Raw genomic sequence first — 16,162 nt, 5'->3', positions numbered from 1 at the left:
TGTGTATTTCAGCCTGTGTTTGTGTAGCATGTTCATTAAACAGAGTGTAAAAAATGAATTTCCCCTCACAGGATTAATAAAGTATAAATTGTGAAATAAGAAATGTATTTTTGGACTATCTCATGTTCCTATAGCCATACATGTTCAATTATATCAACAACATCCTTCTGTTAAGTGTGGAATTCCAATAACACATGAATCATCTGGGATTAATCAGAGTAGCATGCATCACAGTATAGTGAAAGCCATTAGAGCAAAGATGCTAAAACTCCATAAATCTGAGGTGAACCGGAGAGTAAGGGGAAAAATCAGGTTTGGGCTCATAGAAGCTGAACCTTGCTTGACATGTTGTTATTTGATCCTCTAGTTAATACCAGTAGGTGCAATTAAAAATAGGTTTGTTTCTTTTTTTTTTAAACAGAGTTCTCACAAATAAAAAGACAAAACTCATACAAACCTTTCATACATCAAATGAAACACACAAAAGGGAACAAATCTGCTTAAAAGGCTTTTTCTGATCCTATGAGCATTTGATACGTATAAAGAGGCTGTGGGTCAAAGGAAACATATTTCACAATTGCGCGTAATGTTATGAAATCTCTATCAGGGTACAAGACAATGAACTTCCAACAGGAAAACAAAACAAAACAAAAACCACGTTCACACATGAACTGTGTCTTTTTGGGCAGGTTCCAGCTTTAAATGCTTTGTGCTGAAGACTGCTTGCATGAGACATGGGATCTGTGTCACAATTTGAAAGCAAGGGACTTCTAGAAAATAATACAAGTTTCCTAAACATTGATCATCAAAAAAATTGGAAGGCTCTATAAAGAAATATTAGAGCATCTTATCTGAGTCCTGAATATGATGGTGGTTGAGCCAAAGCAGGACACAGGAAAAAACATTTGCTGATTAAATCATGTCATGCCACTGGTTACACATTCAGTTAAGCACCAAACTGATGCCCTCTGATGCCTCCAGTGTTTGGCGCTCATGGTCAGACTTTGCAGGGATTCTGTGAGACTGAGTGTGACTCCTGCCAGCCAGTTTCACTCTTGAATGTTACACAATCAAAACTGAGAACTCTGCAAGGACTTGCAGTGAAAGCCTGTTGCATAATAGCATGAGAGGGAGTCAGAGAGGAGAGGGCTGCAATTATAACTCAGCTGCAGTCCTTTATAAGCAGCGCAGATTTCAGTCTCAGGCCTTTTTACGCTCTCCTCACACATTGACCTGTAATTAAGCAAGAGATAGGAACCTGTTGGAAAACATGCAGCAAGAGAAAAAAAGAGAAATTAAATCGCTGCTTCTCAATTTAGCTTGTATAAATTGCAGTTAATTGCAAGATGTGTCACAGTGCATTTCTTAATATGTCTCTGTTTGCCTTTTGAATACATCCCTAGGGTGGAAAAAAAGCTCTTATCATTGTGTGGCTTTGCAGAGCAAGGCAATGAAGAATCCATTACCATCCAGCAGAGCACATATGAGCAATTATCTATGTGTCTGAGCTGTCCATTACCTGAGGCTATTTTGAATCCATATCCTTACAAGCCCCCAAATGTTTTTACATGGATCAACAAGCATAATGAAAGGGGTCATTAGTTCGGAAAAGGAAAAAAGAAAACCTGTCTGCTGGAATTCAAGCAAAGCATCTCCTATATGTTTTCGGTTTCCTCTATATTCTGGATTACTTTAGCTATAGTTTCTCTTCTCTGTGACTTTATCATGGATCAGTATCACACTAGAACGATGGGGAAAGGATCATAAAAATAGGGTGCTTTTTCTACCCAGCGAGGATAAGAACTTACTTTGCATTTTGTAGAATAAAAGGGATATATGACAGCAGAGTTGTCTACAAGACAGATAGGAGGACCGCTTACTGAATGCTATACCTGTAATGCAAATAGTCTACTGCAAATGTGGATGAGATAACATTTTATCACCCAGTAAAGACAATCCTTCCTTTTTTTCTCAGGGAGAATACATGGGCTGTGCACCTGTGAAGTTCAAAGGGATATTACCTTCCTGCAACATAAATCTCCCTATCAGGATAAGATGAGCTTTTTATAACACTGACAAAAGGGAGAATGGATTACTTTACTACAACCAGCGCAATAAAATGTGTTGGAACAATCGGGTTTAGAAGCAGTATAGCATGTAGTCCAACGCGGACTGCAGTAAGTATGTTTGTGCTTCCATTCTGGAGAAAGATTTACAAAAACAGAGCTGAAAAAACAATACAGTGCAAATGCATTTCACAAGCACCAGGACTGGCTGTCAGGGGGAAACTTCCTCAAACAAAGAGTCAGCGGTCATGAAACCGACTTTTATGGGGCTGTGACTCACAGAAAATATGTATGTGCCGAGCCAAGTAAACAACGTGGTGTGTGCGTATGTTGTTCTTTCTGGACAGCACGGACATCCAATGTTCCCTCCAAGCATAACCACAAAAGCACAGATGAAAATAGTAATAATGTTTTGGGAGTATGAACTTGGTAGTGGGATTTTGTTGTTTTGGGATTTAGGAAGGTCACTGTAGTGCTGAACACACAGGAGATGAAGCAGAGGAAGTTCCTGCAGAGAGCCAAAGTAACAGCATGTTATCATACATATGTCTGGTCTGTTGATAAACCAAAGATTGACTGTTTTTATTATGCACTTAAAATACGAGCCAGTGTCACACAGCTGTTGATATTCCAAACAGCTTCTGGTTTGATTTGTGAAAGCAGTACAGCAGAGTCTTTCTAAACTCCTCAAAAAAAGTTTGGTCAATTATTTCGCCCCTTTAATAATACTAATTGTGTGTTGTATTTTATATCGTTGAAAAACCTGATTAGTCACCTTTACAATGAGGTATAACTTTTAAAGGATCCTGCATTCGTGGAATGTGCAACACAGCTAAACGTGTGAGTAGCGCTCTAAAACAATGTGCTAAAATCCCCTGCAATGTTCTTCTGTTGGTATTCACTCCTGTTTTGAGTGGCTTGGTGGAATGGATGATTGCACTCTCCCACAGTAATACGTTTTTTACACTTCATTCATTTTACAATGTCAGGGACCTCAGAAGCGTGTGGAAGAACCATACACAGCCACAACAACTTGGCACCTCCTCCTCATCTTGGTCACCAGCCTGGTCACATTTCGGAATGGGCATCCCATTCCTCAACCAGGAGTTGTTGAGCGTGGTTGTGTTGGTCACTCTGGCATGAACAGCACGCCCAAGCTGATCCCACAAGTGCTGTCAATTAGATGCCAATCACGTGCCAAAATAACTGGCAGCACTTAAAGCTAAAAACACAAATGACGCATGGTAAAAATCTGCGTTTTTTACCATGAAACTGCTTCAGTCTGTGTTTTCACCTGTTTAAAATCCCCAGGTCTGTTTGTATATGTGGAGAGAAGATTTGTCATCAGGAGGAGGTCTTGTGAATGATGACAGACAGAAGACTCATTTTGTAAAGTTTACAGCCTGCTGTTGCTCCTGCATGTTTTGTGAACATTTCCACAGCTAAAATAGACAGATGACCTCCACATGAAATCTTAAAAGGGGGAAGCTTAAAGGCTTTATATGCGATTTTTTGATCCAGCAGATGTCGCCCTTGAGCACGAGCATGAAACCAAAACAACTCTCGCTGCATTGTTGTGTTAGCATGCTAATGCTAGCGATCTTTATTATGCTGGTATCTTCACACTGCATGTAAATTTACCTGAAATGAGCGTGATCTAGAAACACAGTTAAGCAGTGAGTACAGTATGTTATTCTTCTTTTCTCTAGTCCCTCAACTTTTATTCGTGAGGGGGGGAGTCACAAAGTGAAGATAGGACTCTGAAAACTCTGAAAACATCACAGACAGGGGACTCGGGTGTTACACCCATTGTAGACAGTCATGACTCACAGAGTTATTTTCAGAGGATATACTTGATTTCTATTATATTTAAGTGTGAAAAATCACATAGAAAGCCTTTAAGTATTGTTCATAATCTAGTACTCTTTAATGTCCTGTTGATATATAACATAACACTGATAATTCAACCTGAAGTAAAGGAAGTATGAAAAGTTTATCTGTTAGCCCTGCAAAACTTTAAAAATAACAAAAGAATGAGAACATACTCAACAACTGGCAAATAGTAAAATAGTTGTATTTCTCTAATTGTCTGAACAGCATATTAAATCAGAACCCCACTTCCTATAAAGATGTAAGTACACTCAACGATAACCACAGCCTGCATATTTGATTTAGTAAGAAGCCTGCACAACAGCTGACAGAACCATTTGTCAGTTGAAGCTGCAAGTGGCTGAGGCACGTGAGTGTCTGTCTGCCATTGTCTGGTTCCTTTGTTTTGCTTTAAATTTGCTCTTGTGACTGTGAAACAACAGCTTCTTTTAACCCTTTGGCCGTCTTCAGTGTCTGCACCATGTTCTTCCCTACTGGATGTCAATTACGTAATGAATACAGAGTGTGTGTGTATGCTGAGGGGACAAAGAGGGGACACACAAGAGAGCGATGAGATGAGAAAACACACCGTCTATCTAGCAGTAAAAAGCACTCCGCTCTTGATAAGAGCTTGGTGGTCAAAGGTGAACATCTGTTCCAGGGGGAGGACATATGTCTGTGTACAGTGCAGTTGAAGGAAGCCTGACATCCAGCCCTCTCTCACTTCCTCTCTCTTCCCTTCTCCCTCTGCCTCCACTCATTTTCTGTGAGGCTGCCAGAACAAAGCTGTGTCATGTTTGAAAAATCCAGGTTAAAGTGAAGGAAAAAGAAACTTGATTAAATGGTTATCTACCCTTACATTACCTGCATCTGTAAGCACATCCACCATCTACAATACCTATGACTAGAACTGACTATATTCACCAGGGGGGCTTCCAAGGTCAAGGAGCATGTATTTAATTCACTAAGTTTGTGGAGTTACATGTTCGGTTATAAAGAAACGCTACACAACTGGCTAACGCTGTGTGTGTCTTTGTGTGAAACTGCAGCCAACCTGATCCGCCTTATCAGTGGGAGTTACATTTGCCCAACACACTTAGTTAGTCATGTCCTTCAAGCATTTCCTCTTGTAATGATTAATGTGAAAAATGACTAATTATAAATTACACAGAAACATATTATTATCTTCAAATGGTGAAAATGAAAATGTAATATACAAGTAATGATGAGACAATAAAATGTACCTAAGGTTGATGGTACGGTCTGAGTAACAGTCTAATATGTTTAAAGACTTGATGAATTAGCAAACACAGCACTTGGCTTTATACGAGAGATGTGCTGAGATCTCGTGCCACAAGATCGTGATATTAAAATGTCACAATATTTCCTGTGTGGGTGAAAACTGTCTGAGGATATCAGTACTGAGACGCAGAGCAGCAGCCATGATGACAGAGTCTGAGGTTAGAAGATGCCCCCAGTCTCTATTGTTTGAGTGGCAGCTAGTGGAGAAACAGACCACAGCTGAGGAGGAACTCTTATGGTACCTGGGTGTTCACCTGAACAACAAACTGGACTGATGAAATCAACACACTGTAGAAGAAAAGGCCAGAGCAGACTCCTTCAGCTGAAGGTCCTTCATAGTGCAGGGAGCACTCTGAGGACTTTTCATGACTTATGTGGGGGCATCAGCCATCCTGAATAGAGTGTTACGGCTGCAGACAGGAACAGACTGACAAGATGGTAAAGAAAACCAGCTCTGTTATAGACTGTTGTTACGGCCCTGGCTGTATTGTGTTTATTGCCTTGTGGTGTGGTTTGATAATTGTAAGAACTATTTGAGGTAATGTAATAACTCAACAACAACAAAATATTACATAGGTTTAGTCCAATTAAAAAATCTGAAGTGACAATTACAATGCTGTTTATCTCATAAAAACTTGTTTCTTTGAACAAGTTGGGGGACATGTTGACTTTTTCATTGGACGTGACAATGTAGCATTAGTCTCTAAGTGTATATGTTATGGATCAGCACATAAACAGTCAGACTTACTCATTATGAATGAGCTGGAATTATTCAATAGTTACAGTGACTGGTTGTTGATCATGTAATGGGCCTAATGTTAGCGTTCATAGATATACAGTAGCTACTGCTGGTCAAATAAATTCAATCGGTCACATTGCTGCTGGACTAAGGCTTCTTTCTTGTTACCTCCCTTTGCCTCAAATATTACTTTAAAGTCTGAGCTTGAAGTCTGTCAGCATTATTGTAAACCACAAGCAATGCAACAGAGACTAAAGGGAGGGTGAGGATTAGCTAACAGTTGATAAGTTGTGAGTCTTGTGATGTCTCCAAACTCTTCTTAGAAGGTGTTACAAACCAACCACAAGCACCAAGCTGTAGAACCAAACTGATCCCATGACTTCACATGGACTGAGTGTATTCATTTTTCTAATTCTTGGCACATTAGCAGAGGAATGGGATGCTGGTTGGCACATGTTACATCTTAAGTAATGGATAAAGCCCTACATTGATTCTCAAAACAGCTGTTGTAACATAATCATCATGACTCGCCCTACATAACAATGCCAGTCTGGTTTACAGCACTACACATGGGACTAAGTGAGGATGGTTGTATGTGGGCCAGACGAGCCAAGATGTCAGAGTTTTGTAAGCCTAGTGACCAGTCAGCCATGAGCGTCTGGCTGTACTACAACAGCTTCACCACCCAGAGAAGAAACCAGCTGCAGCTAACACATGAGGGGCGTTGTTTTCGTAAGCCTTTATCATACATGCACTACTGATCATTTACATTTCAGAACAGGCATCTCTGAAGTCTTTGGACAGGAGGGGTTGGGATCTCAGGAGTCAGGACATGACTGGTGCAGAAATAGTGGACAAACAGTCTGACACTGATTACAGTTTGTGCCTTAACATCAATGCTGCTCGTAGTTTGATGTATTTATAGCATCAAGTAAGTGGAAAATGTTTACTGCTGAGCAGAGAGGAGTTTGGAGCAGCTTTAGTTCTTGAAGATCATGCTGGTTGCCGGTGCTCGTAGGATATAAATGTCATCACCCCTGCCCACTTGCTTGTGGTGAATTTTCCTGAAAATGTTGCTGCTTGATATCGCATCAGCTCCCCAAAGCTTCTTGTGGAAACTCTACTCGGAGGCTGGGGGAAAAATGAAAAATGTGGCAGTTTCAGTTCACATACAGCCCACCCTGAAAAATGTGAGGGCATAAATGGACAGGAGTTATGTGCATACAAAAATAAATAAACAAAGGCTAAATAATAAATGACTGTCCTAATTACAAACAAAGCTCACTGCGAGGAAAGGCAGTCTAAACTGAAAGTCCAAGGCACTCTGATGCAGTACAAATCCTTTATTAAACAGGGATGTGTCTACGCCTTTCCACTCAACTGGCTAATAGTTAGTCAATAAATAAACATTATTGCCTCCCTAAAACAAGGTTAATTCACTCATACCACAGCCATTTAACAAAATAATCACACTTTCTTCGGACAGAGATATCATACCATGACGGTTTCTATTTTTCCTCTGTTCTGATAGTGGAACCAGTTTTCCAAAAATACTAAAAATGCAAACATATGTATGGATACCGAAAAATAGGGATTTTTGAGCCGATACCTACAGTATATCAATTTTGGGGAGAAAAAATCTGATACCGATATATCGACAGATATCTTTATTAGATCTGTGTTCAATCGATCTGTATATTGATAGATATAGATACACATGTGTATTTCATTGATCCCAAAAATGCATATCAAACACTTGTGGAAAAGATACAACAAAACAAGACGGTCACTCAAATGGAAAGTAACTGAGCATATACGTTGATCACATATGCTATTTCATTAAATGCTATTTGACTGGTGAATAAATTTCGTAATATCGGTGTACCTGCGATAAAATGATCTGATACCGATAGTCATTGGATATGCTAATATCTGCCAATATTATCGGCTGGCCGATAAATCGGTCGGACTATACCGTAAAATGAATAACTGGTTTTAGGTAAGTACCCTGTTACAACAGCCAACAACAGACTATAGAATTAGTAAAACCTAAAAATACTCAGAACTCACATCCAGACATAGATGCCATATCAGGTTAATGGTAAAAAGTTATTATATCTTCTTTTCTGCACACCCACTCTATTGATGCTACAGAGGTTCAGTGTGTAGACAAATTAAGGGCTTTTTTTTGGGGGGTTTTTTTCTGAGCAGACTGCTGTGGGACTTTCCTCTTGAAAGGCCACATATGGCTCTGAGGGAATATTAAACTACAGTGGAAAATCAACACTCCCAGGGGTGCCATGTTGTATAAAGCTATTGCAGTGTTAATCAGGCATATATTTGTTTTTCTTTGTTATGCATGGACACCATCAGTCAGTCCCTGGGGTGTCATGGTGATACAGCCTGGAGCTTCAAGTGTGAGCTCGATACTTCTCAATGTAAATACACAACCTGAGGTTTCCATCTAATAATCCAAGCTGCAACCTCTCAGCTTGGATCTGGAGGCAAAATATTCCACTCAACCATCTGCTGCGACCACTACGAGGAGCCTGAGTTATCGCAAGCTGTGACGCCACTGCTGTTAGCAGAATATGCTGTCAGTATAGCACCACGCCTTACAAAAAGCTAGCAAGACTGCTGCGCTGTTGAGCAAGGGGTGTTCATATAGCAGGTAATGTGACTCAACCTGTCTGCCAAGAACATGCACAGACGGGAGGGGAAATGAGAAAACAGAGGAAGTTTCTGAGTCAAGGCAAGGACGGAAGTTGACAAACCTCAGTGCTCTACCTGCAGAATGCAGATAAGAGTGTGAACTCAAGTTTAAGAAGATTATTGAGCATGATGGGGAAATACAATGTTAGCCAACTTAAATAAATCTTTTCAATTGATACAAAAACTACACTTGAGGCCTGCTGCTATAAGCTGTCCTCGTCCATAAGCAATAAGGAATGGAAAGCGACACACATGACGTCTTAGCAAACCTCTTTTGCTCAATTTCTCAACTGACTGAGCTGAGCAAACTCCAATGAAATGCAAAGGAATGCATTCCTGTGGCTTTCCCAGCTCAGGTAGTTCAGGGCAAACAGAAGCCTCTATGCAAAATATGTGAAGGTTAAGGTACAAATGAGAAAGTATTCCAAAGCTTTTCATTCCACAGACTCCATCAGAAGTACCTAACTTATCAGTTGAGCTGTGATCTGCATAATTAAACATTAGAGCAACAACAGTGTCTTACAGTGTGTGACAGTGAAGTTTCACTCCGCAACTGATAAGATGTGATTCCTCTGTATCAACTAACATGATCAGCTTTGTTTTCTGTCTGTGTCAAGTAAAGGACAAATGAGAGCATATTTTTTTAGGGCAGAGGTTACCTTGAAGAGTGCTCCCTAGCTGCAGGAAATTCAGGGTTGCCAGCATTTATAAATCAGTGCTGTTCAAACATGTGTGACTAATTTATTTATAGACCAAGTGCGTCGCAGCGACAGTTTACTTGAGAGCATGTCACCGATTTGAGACCACTGGTTTTTTCATGAAAATACCAGCTATAGGTGTAAAAATAAAAAGACATGTCATACTGCTGTGATCCCAGCACTTCTCAGCAGACCAATAGTGCAGTGGTAAGCAGCTGCTCTTCAATGCAGACCAACAGGACCTGTGTGGTTTCTGTTACAAGCATGCACTGTTTTCATGTAAAGTGGAGTAACAAGGGGAGCTTGCTACAGACCAGTCCTTGCTTAGTATGCAGAATGATGTAATACTTAATTTCCTCAAGGCTTTACATTGTATGTTCTGGTCTCCTGAAAGCAATGCTGACAGAACAAAAAGAAACACAATGGAAGACCTAACATATATAGATTTAAATTAAACACATCATTTATGTTTGACTTGTCAGGCCTATACAAATTGTAAAGGCATAGTTGGGTAATAATTCATACACAAACACAAATTCATACTCAAACACAAAGTTTAACAGATGTATGTGAAGTGAATTTCATGTGCATTGAACATTAAATATGACATGGCAACGGGTTTCAGTCCATTGATTTATGTTTGTGACTACTAGCCTGAAATGATATTCAAATAAACCCATGTGTCTGGAATGTCAATACATTTCAATTAGCTTAAAGCAATGCTAATAATACTGCTGAAGAGCAGGACACTGAGAAATCTGCCTAATTAATCACAAAACTGCTACAAATATATTTCAAATGATAGGTGACACAGTTGTTGGCTTGCCAGTAGTCCACAGCCACCAAAACACTGAGGTGTCCGATAGTAAACAATGTGACGCAAATAAACAAAACAACAGTGTTGTTCGGTTTAACACCTGCTGCTTAACATATTATTTGTCAGCCGAATTTCAGAAAACTACCTAGATATTGACGTCGTACCTTGAACTTAATGACATTGTCTTTAATATCGCCTCAAAGTGAAGAAGCATTAAGATGCTGTATTTGTTTACTGGGATTGGTGGGACGACAGAGCAGCAGGGAGGGGGCGACGCTGTCAAAGCACATGACAAAGCAGTGACACTGTCTGGTGGCAGGGATGCTTTTTTTGTTTTTTTAATAACACTTACTACGTAGGCTACGTTAATAAAGAGCGAGGTCGACTTGGACGAAGTAGAAAATTGCATTCCGAGCATATTTTCCGTGCAGGTTTCGAAACGGCTGTTTCACACTGTAAACAAGTCGACGTGGATCACATTTACTATCGTTACACCACGTATCCTGCGCCGTGTAAAAACAGCAAGAAAGCGACAGTGATGTAAACACCAAACTGTGTCTGTCTTTACACATGCTTTATCGCATTATAGAAGTATATTGATGTGTATTTAACCAGTTTGACCGTGCACATACCCTTCTCCGGTTAGTCTGTGTCAAATGCATCCACAGCTGAGCCTTGCACTGGATGTAACCAGACTGTCAGTCTTCTTAGTAGTCGACGTTGATCATCAACAATCAGGTCTACGTATTTTCCCTCTGTATCGGTCGACGTTGCTGTAATCACCAAAAGTGTCTCCGTACAACAACAAAAAACACAGAAACAGAGAAACAAAAAAACGTGTCTCGATGCTTCCTGATTTAGGTACAGTGGTGATGATGTTGTTTGTAAGGGGTGGGGCGGAATGCAGCTTTAAGTCCGCCAAGAAATGTGAGCTAAAAAGCACGTTGGTGCACGTCTGTGCATGATTAGTCTAGTTTATGGTTCATGGCTCGGAGGAAACCCGCGACAGAGGGTCGTGATTTTGAAACATTAACATCAGACTCGCAAAAAAATGACAGGGTTTGCTCATTCTGTCATCTCTGCAGCTATACTGTTATTAAGCACCATTCTGCTGTGTGTTATCAGCAGCAAAATGACAGGCAGCTTGCAGGAGCTTAAAAATGAAACCTTATGAGCACTGTTATTGAGCATAACTTCTTTATACCCATGGTTTAAAGGATTTATTACTAATTCTATTGGATACAATCCATCCTATAGGCAAGCACCTTTCATCAACTAAAGTTCACTTGTAATAAATTCTCATTCTTATGCAGGGTAGCCTTTTTTGTCTGACACAAAATACCAAATAGTCTCTGAATTGCAGCACACCATTTCAAGCTTGATGAATATGATCTGGTTAAAAGTTCATGTAAGGAGTTTCTACTGGTTCTAAAACAAACATTAAAATCAATACCAATGCCTCTATAGCCTATATGATAAAAAAAAAAGAAAAAAAGCACAAGGCCATCAGCAACCACATTGATTAGGTTTTATATTGAGGCCTACAGTGTAGGCTTATTATTAAGGCTGAAATCCCACCGCTGCAGGGTGTAAGAAGAAAAAGCCTCCTTTTTAACATTTTCCACAACATAAGTTTACAATCACTGAGACATTTGATTGCTACTAGATAGCAGGATGAGATTTGTTTTTATTGTTGGGAAAAAATAATCACTTATATTGTGGACAAGATATGCAAAAATATAAGAAGTAGGTTAATACTTTGTCCACAGGGGGCGCCAAAATGGACACAAAACGAAAAGATCCTCACAGGGGGGTTTATACTATAAAGGTAGCACACGTGTTACAATTCTTTGTGTATTTGTTTTTATTTAAAAATTAACACAATGAAGTGCTGATGCTTACTTATATAATGACTCCTAAAGAAATGTCTGAAATATGCACGTTTATTTTAATTTGTGCTCTCTCATCTACCTCACTCACGGATGTTTTCTAACACAAACAAATGTTCCTCATCTCTGATTTCATTTCACACACACAAGTTATCCCCTTCATTTTGATCAAAAACTAAAATACCAAGACAGTTATTAAACTGGATGTTCTGTGACATTTATCCTTACACTGGAAACATGTGAGTCAGGGGCAAAACAAGATACTTTCATTTAGCAGTCTTGAGATTTTAGACATCCCCACAGAGCTTTTCCCCCAGGATTTTGTTCCTCTAGTTTGTAGTGTTCTCTGAAGCATCCTTACGTAGTAAGTTTTTTTTTTTGTTCTTGTGTAGTGAAGCAGCAGCCGCTCCCTGAGACGTCCCGTTGACTCATCATGACAAAAGTAGTGAATACTGACAGCGAGTTTGAGCACAGTGTGATAGCTTGTGTTGACTAGTCTGAGTTGTGCTTGAAACAATCATCATCAGGGTCAAGTCCAAACCCCCACAGACTCATTTGTCCCTTCAATTTGTCGGCAATGCACCTGAAGCAATAGACTTAAAAAAAAAAATCATGAGGGCTTACTATTTTGTTGTCTTAATATTTTGACTTGGAAAAGAAATATTAAATGTATTCTATTACTTTTGACAAACATGAAAAATGCATTGTATAATCAATCAATCAACACTTATTTGTATAGCGTCAACTCATAACAAGTGTTATCTCAAGACACTTTACAAAAAGCAGGTAAAAGACCTTACTCATTATTACGTTACAAAAAGCAGGTAAAAGACCTTACTCATTGCTATGTTACAAAGATTCGGCCTATCCATCATGAGCACTTTAGCAAAGCAACAAAAGTTACAGTGGTAAGAAAAAAACTGCCTTATTAAAAGGCAGAAATCTTCGGCCGGATCCCCGGCTCATGACGAAACAGCCTTCACAGGCCTAGACTGCGCCGGGGTTGGAAGAGGATAGGGGGAGAGATGGGATAAGATGCAGGAAGAGGGACAGGGAGCAAGGCGGTTGGGGGGGGGTGTTGTTCAGGCAAGCCGTCCATCAACGATCCAGTGGGGAGCAGCCCTTAGTAAAATATTGTCTCTAAGTGTGATAGAACTAATGACACATTTGCAGATAATGTTTCACAGAAGTCTTTAAAGTAGGCTATGTAATTTGTAGTTTCATTCAGACTGCGGAGATGTAACATTGAAGGGTTTTCATGGACAGAAGTTACTGCTTGCTACTATCATCTCTTGCAAACTTATAGCGATCATCTCATTGGTCTTATAGGGATTTTTTAATTTGTGTTTTCTTTGAAGCTATTTTGCTGCAATGGAGTATATTCTACTGCAGCTGCTATTAAACGCTTAAAACAATATGAACAACTTTATCTGAATACATTTATGATCCTTCTTGATTGACATAAATCTCCGTTTTGTTTTTTTCAATAGCACAATGCAGCCGTTATTGATTTATCACAACAGCCTCTGCACAATATCCTTTCATACAGTACAAAAGCATGGCAGTAAACACATGCTATTCTAGTTGATCTGTATGTAACTGTAGTCTCCATTGTATTGTTTTAGTGGGTTATTGGGGGAGATAGTCCTAGGTCTTTTTTAAAATCATGTAGCATACTATTTTATATTTCTTTGTCAGTTGACGTTGTTTGTGATTATGTTTTTAGCTCAGTCCAGTCTGGATCCACGCTCTCTCAGATGTGATTGTGTGAGACTGTGACTGACAGGTTTGTATTAGGATGTTTCAAAAACCTACAAAGCCAATCGATTTTTTTTTCTGTTTGTTAACTCAGCTGGCTTTAGTAGAGTGTAAAGTTCACTTATTTTAATTAAAGCACTACAATAAGCTGCTCTCCCTTTATGCTACAGGAAAAAAAAGAAAGAGGGGGAAGAGACATGAGGAAAATCTGTGAAATTTAAAAAAGCTAATATAAATGAACATGACTTACCAAGAAATTTCCAAATAACCATCTAAACTGAAATCATGAATGACCTAAAATAACAATATATTATTACACACTGAAATAACACTCAGAATAACTACGATCACAGGATGGATGGATGGTTAGATAATTTGTTAACAATTTAAAGGAAATTATGTCACAGCAGCTACAATCATATTTGAACACTTAACAGAAAAAACACTAACAAATGAGACGATAAAAGATATCTTTAAAAAAATATAATAATATGTCCGATTTATGTCTATAATTATAAGCATGTGCAACTGTTTCATGTATATGAGTGTGCATTGTTATTTCAAAGAAAGGACTTTGTGTACTGCTCAGTCTTGCACCTCGGTGTAGATGATCAGATTTGATGCTGATATATGATAACGCAGCGATGACCAGAGAAATCTAATCATCAGAAGAACTGCATCCAGCTAAAAGCAGAGCTCTGACGGCCTTTGTTATTCCAGAGTTTAGCAGTGAGGAGTAGGTGGAGGTGGTGTTGTTGTTGGTGGGGGGGGGGTTACCAAGGGAGATCAGCCTCAGGCAGAAAAATTGACTCAACATCAGCAGTCATGTAATAATAACCCATTAGCTTAGAGTCTGGACCAATTTCAACATTAATACAGTAACTGGTTGTCATGGAAATAGCCAGAGATGAGTCGAACCAGCTGAGTAGTTATCTATCACAGTAATACAGGGGGAGGGGGAGTTGTTTGTCTTTTATGTTTCAGTAGAGAGAGAAACATTTGCTTATTGCTTGCAGATATACATATGTGTTCAAACATTGTAAAATAAATGTAGATATAACTCCATCCTCTATCGCTGAGTGGAAACAAACCCCACAAGATGCTCAGGGTGTCGGTTTTCACCAGTTGCAGACAAGACCAGATGGTGAATTACATGCCTTCAGCAGACGGCATCCTCATGTTTTTATGTTTTTATGTATTGCTAGATGTTTTGCATGATTGCACGCTGGAAATAAATCCAGGTGTCCTGCTCTCCTCTTGTGTTTGTCTGGAAGGTAATTAGCGTGATTGAAGGTTCTCATGCATACAGCAGCAAGATGGATTTCTCCTGATCCTTGGCTAAAAGCTTCATTTAGATGTAGCTTGAAGATCTTTCCACTCTCTGAACATAGTGTGCTATCTCATGCTGTTTTTTTTAGATGAAAAGAACCACAAACAGGGCTCAAACCAGCGCTTCTTTTTATGCTGATGGGAAAAAAAACAGCAGGAACCTACAGCATAATTTAACAAAATGACTTTTTTTCTGAACATCTCAATTGGATAACTTAGCTTTCATTGTGCAAAGGTTTGATCGCAATGTTCTAATTTAAAAATCAGACGACGTGTATGCCCTTTTAGCTCCATCCCACACCCTCTCCTGGGCCACAGTGACCTTGATGCAACTGAAGATACCTTGGTAGAAAAAATAAAGGACATTGGCACAGTCCTGCGTCATGTATTGAAAGAGGGACGGAGATCTCACAATGAATGTACCCCCAATTTAATCTTAAAAAAAACCTCTCATTCTGACAAAAAAAAACCCAATCAAGACTATTCTCCTTATAATCAAACATGTTTGAATACGAGTTGAAAGTACTTTCCTTCAAAACACAGCTTAACAATGAAATAAGTCATGCTACTTCAAAACATTTCCAGAACAAATTTAATGACTAAAATAATATATTTTTATTTTGAAGGTCTATTTCAGAAAAAGGACTAAATGGTAACCTGTCTGCTTCCAGCTGGCTACATGATGCTAGTGCCACGTGCACAGTGAAATCATGAAGGGAAACAAAATGCACAAAAGGGAAAGCACCTGTATCTGCCCTTGTCAAGTGGACTGCTCTTTGAGTGAGCACTTGGTGATGAGTAAAGGCGTCATTATACACAGTTGGATAATTTAATTATAGAATAGAATAAAATAGAATTACTTTATTGATCCCACACTGGGAAATTGTGGCGTTACAGCAGCAGGTTATCCAACACACAATATGAGTAAAAAAACACAATGTTAGCAAATCTAAACATAATATAATATTAAATGCAAAGTAAAT

General features: G+C 39.2%; 1 protein-coding gene across 1 annotated transcript in view; it reads right to left on the bottom strand.

Annotated features, from left to right (window-relative positions):
• Positions 1-11,087, bottom strand: part of LOC109984374 (myelin basic protein) — a 49,771-nt gene extending 38,684 nt beyond the window's left edge. Inside the window, exon 1 of the mRNA XM_020634498.3 lies at positions 10,836-11,087. The gene's annotated coding sequence lies outside the window, so the exon portion shown is untranslated. The remainder of the gene's footprint in view (positions 1-10,835) is intronic.
• Between the last annotated feature and the right edge of the window lie 5,075 nt (positions 11,088-16,162).

Source organism: Labrus bergylta, chromosome 8 (assembly GCF_963930695.1).
Source record: "Labrus bergylta chromosome 8, fLabBer1.1, whole genome shotgun sequence".
In the NCBI taxonomy this organism is placed as follows: domain Eukaryota; kingdom Metazoa; phylum Chordata; class Actinopteri; order Labriformes; family Labridae; genus Labrus; species Labrus bergylta.
This window is presented reverse-complemented; position numbering and strand designations above follow the sequence as displayed.